A 9,666-nucleotide genomic window follows, 5' to 3' on the forward strand; every position below is an offset into this window, starting at 1 on the left:
ATGGGAACCATTTGATTGGAAAATCCTTGAAAAAGCATGTTTAGCAGTATCACAATATGGGCTTCAATCTAGTTATACTCAGCAATTATTACAATCTATTTTTACAGCAGGTGTTTTGTTGCCACTTGATTCACAACAGATTGCTAACATTCTTTTGTCCCCTTCTCAGCAGCTTATGTTCTCCAAGGCCTGGCAACAACTCTGTGACCAGGAGGCTGCATGACCAAGGCAGCAAGGGGATCCATTGTATGGGGTACAAGCACAAATGCTAACAGGCCAAGGTCCTTTTGCAAGCACAGCTTTACAACAAGGTTTTATAGGAGAGGTATTACAATTGTCACAGCGGTTAGCTTACCAAGCAATAATTTCAATCGGGGAACCAGGAAAGGTATATTCCTTTGCCAATATTAAGCAGGGTCCACAAGAAAGTTTTCCTTCTTTTATTGATCGTTTATATCAGGTTATTAGAAGTTACCCAGATTTGGGTGAGGGAATGAAGGAAAAGGTTTTTAAAATGTTTGCCTTTGAGAATGCTAATGATACAACAAAAAGAGCTTTAAGTACCCTACCCAGAGATGCACAAGTAGCTGATATGCTTGAAGTTATAGAACGCATCAGTGGTATCGCGTTCTTACTTGCTGCTGCTGTATACAGTGCTGTTCAGCCCCTCATAGATAGAAAGGAGGGAGGCAAGCAAAAGAGATGTTTCAGTTACGGGACAATGGGTCACTTTATGAGCCAATGTAAACTCATTTCAGTCCCTCTGTAAATCAAACCTCCGCAGTTACACAGCGTACCAAATTCTAATTGCGCTGTAGGTTTGTGCTTGCCAGGCAAGTTTAAAAAGTGCTTAATTTTTCAGTCATTGCAATAGGGTCAAAGCAGGTCCTTGTTTTAAAACTATTTTTTTTTTAAACTGTCTTATGATCTGTATGTGTCTGGTCAAAAAGAAAGCTTCATAATGCTATTTTTATTAGGATGTTAGCTGGCTGTAAAATATGAGACATTTTATCTAAAGCAGGTAAAGAAATTCAGGATTCATTTACAGGTTGCCTGTAAAGTTGTGTAATGTGAAAAGCAGTGTTCATTATGAAAGAGCTCTCAAGTTCCTTGTAAAGATAATCTAAAAAAAAAAAACAAAAACAAAAAAAAACAACCAAACAAACAAAAAAAACCCCGAAAAAGGGGGATCTGCATAAAAGATATAAAAGCCTTTGACAGATTTCTTGAAGTGCAATGGAGAATGGAGAATACCTGCTTGATAACACTTAGTTGTTATTGAGTTTTCTCAGATTCGGTTGACAACCCAGATGCGACAATCTCTGTCCGGCTGCAGAAGCCGCTGAGGACTGGGACTCCCTAGGCGCGCCCTGGGACCCTTTCTCGGAGGGACTCCCTGACTCATCTGGCTCGCTGCAGGGGCAGACATGATCCATCTAAGGAAAAAGGTATTCTTTCTGGTCTGTTTTTTGTAGTTTGCTAAATGTTCACACTGTGCACTGATCGGCATTGATGTCAATGTGTATTTTCACCACTCGCACTGATATTTAACTATGTGAATGGGGTTAGTTTGCTTGGTGCTGTGGTTGATATTGTAGTAATCATGTTTACAGGTGTCTTCTTGTACCTTTTGTGTGAATGGTGTAAAGGAGCTCCTTGTGTGATAGTGTAAAATTGGTTACCAATATTTGAATGCGTGAGTGAGTGAGACGCAGTGTTAACAGCACTTTGCCTCTTTTTACACAAAAAAAAAAAAACAACAAAAAAACGAGGCAAGCAAATAGAGAAATTAGCTTGCTGGTCCGAAAAAGCAGTCGAATGTAACTATGCAAATCCTAGAACAGATTAGAACAGATGCTATTAGATCAAAATAGCTTAAGACATGCGGTCTTGCAGAACCGTGCGGCTATTGATTTCTTGCTTCTAGCACAAGATCATGGGTGTGAAGATGTCCAAGGGATGTGTTGCTTCAACCTGAGCGATCATGGAGAATTGATTCATCAGCAGTTGCGGTGGCTGAAGGAGCACAGCCAAAAGGTTCAGAAGGATATGAATTTGTTCGACTTATGGCTGCAAACATCTTTGGAAATCTCTCCTCTTGGTTACTAGGCTTAATCAAAGAAAGCATACGATGGCTTATTATAATTATATTGCTATTGCTAGGGTTAGGCTTTGTATGAAATTTGCTGCAGAAAGGCATATCGAGTCTCGTTCACAGAGTTTTATTTGTGCAAAACGAAAAAGGGGGAATTGTGGGAGCGTAGCTCGCTGAAAACAGGCATGGAATGCTCAAGGGCCTGCACAGGGAAAACTCTGTTGAACAGTTTGTCTAAACTAATATAGTAGGCCTCAAGGACACTTCAACCTTGAGGGTCAGAATAGAAGAATTAGAAGCTAACATCCGTATGATGTGGAACGCATTAGTATTAATAGTAAAGTGATAGGTAGAAGCAGATGACTGATGTATGTATAGCACAATTGGAGTTTATGAAAAACTGCAAGTCATGATGACTTTGGAAAATTATACTATATAAGAAAGTGCATCTGCACAATAAAAGGAGTTTCCTGATATAACTCATATTGAGTCTTTTGTGGATTCTCCAAACTCCCGTCTCCGCACCCACTGTCTATGCTACTAATAAATATATTGAAAAGCACCAGTCCCAGTGCAGACCCAGAGGGACCCCACTTGTTACTGGTATCCATTTGTACATTTGGCTGTTGACTGCAACTCTTTGGATGTGGTCAACCAGCCAATTCCTTATCCTTACACCAGTCCATGCATCAAACCCATCTCTCTCCAACGTAGAGGCAAGAATGTTGTATGGGACCATGTCAAATGTTCTACAGAAGTCTGGATAGATGACATTTGTAGCTCTTCTGTTGTGCACCAATGAAGTCACTCCACCACAGAAGGTCACTAGATTAGTCAGGCATGATCTGCCCACGGTGAAGCCACGTGGCTTGTTACGAATGCACAGCAAAAGTAACCATGCACTCTGGACAAAACCCTTGTGTGGCTTCTTTCAGCAGCAACTCAGAAGGGGAAGAAAACACCATGTTTGGGAGGTCAGATCCAGAGACAGATGAAGACCAAATTCATTACCATAGGACTTCAGATTTAGAAAGATGGTTTTTTGAACCTTTATATGAAAAAATCAACAACTCCAGAATTACATATTCAGTCCAATGGCTGAACGGATCACAGCGCTTTTTTACCCACATTAATATCTGGAGGGAAGGGATTCCTTTGCAATGTGACATGCTAAGCAATCCCAACACTGCTAATGGAGGTGGTAGAAAGCAGATTTCTGCTGCTCCAAGAAAGACACTCTGCCCCATTCATCCAGCCAAGAGTCCTGAAGTATATTTAACTCCTACTACAGCTTTGGACAAGGCCAAATCTCTTTCCTCCCAAGGTCATCATTGACCTTTAACTTGCTGAATGTTATGGGTGGTGTAAATCTGCAGCACATTTCCTCCCATGGAGGCTGGGGGATGTTTTCTGTTGGTGCCATGCATCCATGGCTTATTTTAACATTTAAGTTATTTAGCCAAGCAACGAGTTGTCAAAAAGCTATGCTTTCAGCTAGTCCCAGCTAATTAATTTCACCCATTTTGATCTGGGCTTCCTCATCGGTTCCTTTTCCAGTTACTCCACATCCTTGGACAGAAGGCCAAGAGTTTAATGAGCAGCTTAGCACAAAGCACCTTTTGGGGACAATCATTGTGAAAAGTGAAGCTTTACTCATGCACGAAGATATCAGACTTGGTCCTTGAGTGCTTACAGCTTGGGGATGTTAGAAACAGGCCCATACCTGGCCACGAACCCAAATCTTAGGTGTCCCCTAAGACAAGCCAAAGTGGGTGTAAACATGTTACAAGCAAGGGCACTTATTCTCTCTGGCATAACCACAGCCTCTACAGTGCACCATGAAACAATGCTAGTTGAACTGCCCATCAACAGCCCAGTGCTGCTTGCTAATTCTGATTCCTCCTCTGTCGCAGGGGAACAGTGCTCAACTCACACAGCTTAAAATCAGCCAGAATCAAAGCAGTTCACTGGTTTCTCAATTACACACAATCAGCTGTCAATCAGCTTGCACTTCTAGTCTCCTAAGAGGTCATGGGCTGCAACTGAGGAGGGCAAGTTGGGCAGGCCTTACTTTAATTCAGGCCCCAGGGCTCTCCCAGAGAGGATCAGCACTCAAGACAGAGCAGAAAAGGAAAAGGCAGATGCAAGTGCTCCCTGCAGTGGGAGAACAGCCTTGTCACCATACTGATCCAGGGTTAGGTAGCCCCAAGCCACAGTGAGAGAGAAAACACAGCCCTGAAGTATTATTTTCCTTCCAGGTTTAGGGTCACAATGTTGTCCCAAAACTCATGGGATCATTTACCCAGTCTGAGGTATTAGCTATTTATTAACAGTTCTGCGCAGAAGGGGGTACTAGGGAATATTTCCACAAAGCTAGCACACACAGCATTGAAACAGTCATTCGTTTATACATTGTAAATTAGCATAATTAACATATTCATTGTTTATCAGGTTTTCATTGGTGCTCACAGTTCCTTATCTTAAAGCTGACTGGTGTAAATGACCTTGGCCTTTATTTAAAGGTACAGTAATTTTTAATTCTACTCTACAAGTTCAGTGGGTGAGGGTCTTCAAGCGGTATCATAACTTCCAGAGGTGTGGTTTTCATACTATAATTAGCTAAATTGAACTAGAGCGCAAGATTTCAGCTGATGCATACAATTTGGCCAGGTGTCCTGGCCAATCAGCCCACTAAAGTTTCTGGTTCTTGGGTTTAGGTCCGATTTGTTCCTCCTATCCCATTGCCTTGTCAAGAACTGATTACCCAGGTGATTTACATCAATTACTTATTTTTTTTCCTTAGGTTAACTAAGAATTACAACCCTAAAGATTTCAACATCAACAACATGTGAACACTGCACTTTGTGCTCCAGGAATATCTGCCTCTGCTCCTGAAGACGACAGCCTTGAGATATTGCCTGCTCATGGGGGATGGGAAAGATCCTCTCTGTTAGAGAAGCTACAGATACAGGCTCCTGGGCTTGGGGCCAGCATTCAGGCCCTAAGGACTGCCAGGAGAGGTGGGCAGCACAAGCAGGCAGCTCAGCAAGGGCACAGAAGGTACAAACGGCTGCTAGGGACAGTCAGAACTAGCCCTGAGCCTCTTCCTAGATAGGGGGCATTTCTTCCTGTCCCCTACCCCAAAACAATTGAGCTTTTCTCTGCAGGCAGGGCTGGAGCATGCAGGCACTGCAGAGCCCTGGTGAGGTCCCTGGGAGCAGGAGGGTTGGGCGCTGAATTGTGGCCCTCGAGCAAATCCCCAGTACCAGGATGCGAAGCTGCAGGTGCCCCCTCAGCTGACATGGAAGGCAGCTCAGCATAGCCTCAACAGTACGATACATTTGCCTTGCCTTTGTCTCTCTGGTCAGGAAAGACCAGGGCTCCTCTGGCTTTGGTGAGACACACAGGGGCCTGCTGGCCCGTGAGAGCCTGGGAGTCTGAAAGCAGTGTTCATTTCAGACATGTTGTGATGGCTCACCAGGAGGCAGCAACCCTTGCAGCAGCTCTGAGAGCACTGGCCAGCCTGGGACCCTGCTGCCACCCTACCTGTGCACCACAGCCAGGCATCCGGTGCTTGCAAGCATGAGCATTTTTATTTGAAATTAAATCACCTTCCCTTCCTTTTTGCCAGCCCCCACCCCCAAAAAGGTATTTTCTACACTGTGGCTACACAGCAACTGTTCTTCCTACTCCCTGCACTCTGCTGTTGCAAGGTGTTCCTCCTGCTGTTGTGGCCAATGGTCTATACACTTCATCTGGAAGAGTTTGTGGTCCTTCATACTGCCGTGTTTGCACAACAGCCTTAGCTGCCTGAAGGGTCCCCCTTGCTTAATAGCTTTCCTTATCTTGTGAACAGAAGCTATTGCAAACCTCTGTTCCCATGCTTTGAGCCTTTCATCCCATGTTTTCAGACTGTGCCTCCAGTATGGGGTTGTCCACTCCTCGTGACAGGGCTGGAAACCACGTTTCCTCTCCCAGAGCCAGGAAGGCCTATTTTGAAACTGACTCATGAGAGACCAGGCTGAAGGGGTGGTTGGTCCTGCGAGGAAGGTAAATCCACCTACATTATAGCTTCCTGCAGTGCAGACCTGGTGCTACATTTTCCCACTTCAAGCCTGCAAATGCAGTCACCTGGGATCCTGGGATTTTGGAATGCAGCTGCTTTCTGCACTCCTCAGCCCTTTATTACATTCCAAAAATTAGGCTACAAGTGAATCCCTGGAGATGCCTGCATTGCTTTGTCCCAGAGCCATCTAAGCATTCCAGGTGACAGAAACGGGCATGTCTTACTACCAAATACACAGCCTGGAGCCCATAAAATTATACCAAAAAATCATCCTTTCTGACTCTGGTCCTTGGAGGTGGCGGACAGGTACCTATGCATGCTTTTTGTATCACACACTTGGGGAGAGGGAAGCTGGGGGTCAGTCCTGGTGTGACATAGTTGGGCTGTGAGCAGAGATGGCCAGCTTCAGCCCAGGGATCCTGGCAGGCCAGGCAGGTGGGGACTGAGGATAAACCATGAACAAGTTTTCCCCTTTGAAAATCATGAGAAGGCACTGGTGCTATGAGGCAAAGCATGTAATTTACTGTGCTTCTGAGCTATAGCCTGGCTCCTTGTTGGGCTCATTGCTCACACAGGCTTGGCCATCAGTGCAGTGGCCTGGAGGTGCAGTTCCCTGCTCATGAGCTGTTGACAAGGAAGGAAATAGCGAGAGCAAGATCATCATGCAAGTCAGTGTTGCTCCTCTTTCCTGTTCATCTGAACTGTGCTGCCACTGCAAAAGGCTTTCCAAGAGATGATAAAACATGGCCCTTCTGCCTGAGATCCTTACAGGAATGATGTGTACCTGCCCCTCAGCAAGGTTCATTGCTCGGCCTCCTCTCCTTTAAAAGCAGATGAAGCAAACGTAGCAATCAAGAGTTTCCACCAAAGAGCTGTGAGGGAAACATTTTCTTTCACTACCCTTTCCCTCTGTGAAAAACTGGGATAGTCCACTGCAGACTGGGGCTTGTAAAGTCCATATCAAAGCTCTACCTACAGGTTCAGGCTGTGCTCTGACCTTGTGAAATTATGTATGTGATTTGTTCCTCCTCTTTTTGGGGTCGCTTCTCCTGCTAGTCACAGCACTGCACCTCAATAAACTGGACACTGGCCCACCCTCCTCTACAGATGGGTGTGTCTGCAGGTGGGTCAGCTCTGCTTCTTCCACCACCTCTCCCAAAGCTTGCTGCTGAGTTTCCCCAGTCAGCTCTTCTGGCATTGGCTTGACTTCCAAGCCAAACCCCAGCACTTGAAGCTGGGAATCAACATAGATAAAGGACTGTTGGCCACAGTCGCACTTAAGAGCTGAGCAAGGAGAAAGAAAGATGAAGAAAGCAGTTGTACTGAAGGCAGTGCTGTAAAGTGCAGCTGCTAGTTTTTGTCAGCTACTGCAGGATCCAGGGAAGAGTAGAGGCACAAGACCCTCTGCTTTGATTCCCTGGAAAAGACATAGGGCTATCTTGAATCTTCAGGAGAGCCTTTGATTTTCATAAAGCTCTTTCTCCCCACTCACCAGGAGTGGTTTGGGTGTGTTATGAATGGTTTTGGGAAGTCCAGCAAAGGTGTCAAGTGCTGGTCTGCTCTGCAGTGCATTGGTCATCAGTAACCTTGCCAGGGTTTCCCCATGCATATCAGGCTGCACAGTGCACTCATTGGGTTCAGCTCTTCTCCAAGGAAGGTGGATGGCAAGGCTATGCTGAGATGCCTCTGACACAGCAGGGTATGCACACACAGGCCTTGCTGGTGAGGCTGGGGATGCTGGAGGAGGACAGGAAGGCTCTGCAGGATGCAAACACCTGGCTGGTGAAGCAGGGAGCCAGCTGAGGTGATCCCAATACTGGGTGCTGGGACAGAGGAGGCTGGGGAAGTGTGCGTTGTGGGGCCCCAGTGCTGGTGCAAAGGGAGGCAGACGATGGTGGGAGGGTCTGCATGAACTGGGGATCTCATGTCCCCCCATTCCTGCAGGCAGAAGAGGCTCCAGTGGTTGACCAAGGTGGTGGTGGAGGTGCTGCCTGAGCTCTGCATGCTCCAACAGCACACAGAGCAGAGCAGCAAGATAAAAGCAAGGAGCTCTGGCAGTGTGAAGCAGGTGGTGTGCGGTGGTCCCTCATCCCCAGGGGCTGAGGCTCTGACATTTCAGTCCCTGCTCTATCCTCTCCCCACATAGTAGGAAGAGAAGAAAAAGGTGCAGGGCCCCATATCAGAGTGCAGGTGAAAGGCTGAGGTCCCCTCCTCAGTGCCTGTTCGACGGCTGGGGCAGTGACTAGAGCTCACCCCTGTCTCCATCTCCTCTTCCCAGAGCTATGACCTGGCCCAGTGGTACCACAGCGGGCACCAGGAGCTCTGGAGTCTGGAGGAGCTGCTGCCAGAGCTGCAGCTGGAGATAAGGATCCCCCTTGTACTTCTCCCTGTCCCTCAGAGCTGGCTGGGAGATGGGAGCCAAGCGTGAGCCTGAAGGGATGCGTAAGGAGAAATGCCAGGACCTCCTCCCAGGCAGAGGTCTCATGGGAGTGCTGCCGCCCCTACCTCCCACTTCCCCCATGCCCTGCCTGTGCTCCAGCTGCCTCCCTCTCCTGCAGGAGCACTTGCAGACAGTGAAGGGAGAGCTGCTAGGCTGAAAGAGCTGGACAAGGTACAGGGGTGAGCAGATGCATTCTGGCAGTGCCAGAGATGGGGTGTCAGTGCTGGGGCCATCCATCCCAGAACCTTCAGTCAGTAGTATGGCTAGGGAAAGCATCAGTCCCAGGTCCATCACTTCCCTGTACCTTGTGAGTCACCACAGGGTGACCATGAGCCCTGGAGCAGGGGCACAGGTAGTGAGTGGGCACAGTACTAGGGTTGGAGAGGGTCAGGTGTCCCGAGGTCCCAGCCTAGCCATCCTCCTCTGTGTGCCCATTGCTTTGCAGGAGAAATAGTGCTCATCCCAGCTGGAGCAGTAGCTGTAGGGGCAAGAAGGGCAGAGAAGGGCCATGCCAAGAGGCCAAGGGCATGCAGAGGTGCACACTGGCACAGAGGCTTTGGAGGAAGGCTGCAGTGGCCATGTGGACTTGGATCCTTCTGTCTCCTAGATGCTCCATCATGAACCAGTCCACCTGCAACAGGAGGTGCAGAAGCTGGAAAATGCCCAGCGAGTGTGGACTGGTGACCCCTTGCCCAACACAGGTAGTCAGGGTGGCTGTGCTGCATGGGCCCAGGAGTGTATGTGGGGAGCCCCCCTGGTGATGGTGGTACTCATCCAAGTAAGCCCTGTGGACTGCAGCAAGCAGCAGAGAAAGCAGGAGGCCAAGGTGCTGGGGTCTGTGTCACTGGGTATGGTGGAAGCGCAGCTAGCGAGGGGGTACTGACAGCCCCTGTCCCAGCTGGCAGGGGCTCAGTGGTCTGTGCAGTGCCTGGCCAAGACAGGGGCTATGCTCCTGTGCACTGTTGAGGCAGGGGCCCTGTACTGGTCAGTCCTGGCTGTCCTGGCCACATGGCAGGGCCCAAAAAGCATCCCTGCTCTCCACTGACCTGTGGGAGAGGGACAGAC

The 9,666-nt window shown here is 47.9% G+C and overlaps 1 long non-coding RNA gene across 1 annotated transcript; it reads left to right on the forward strand.

The window, feature by feature from the left end:
- The first annotated feature begins 480 nt into the window (after nt 1-480).
- LOC147413283 (uncharacterized) lies at nt 481-2,578 on the forward strand. Its single transcript, XR_015184053.1, has 2 exons — nt 481-1,448; nt 1,928-2,578. It is a non-coding gene; the product is annotated as an uncharacterized LOC147413283 (long non-coding RNA).
- The last annotated feature ends 7,088 nt before the right edge of the window (nt 2,579-9,666 follow it).

This window comes from Leptosomus discolor, chromosome Z, assembly GCF_034619465.1.
Source record: "Leptosomus discolor isolate bLepDis1 chromosome Z, bLepDis1.hap2, whole genome shotgun sequence".
Classification (NCBI taxonomy): domain Eukaryota; kingdom Metazoa; phylum Chordata; class Aves; order Leptosomiformes; family Leptosomidae; genus Leptosomus; species Leptosomus discolor.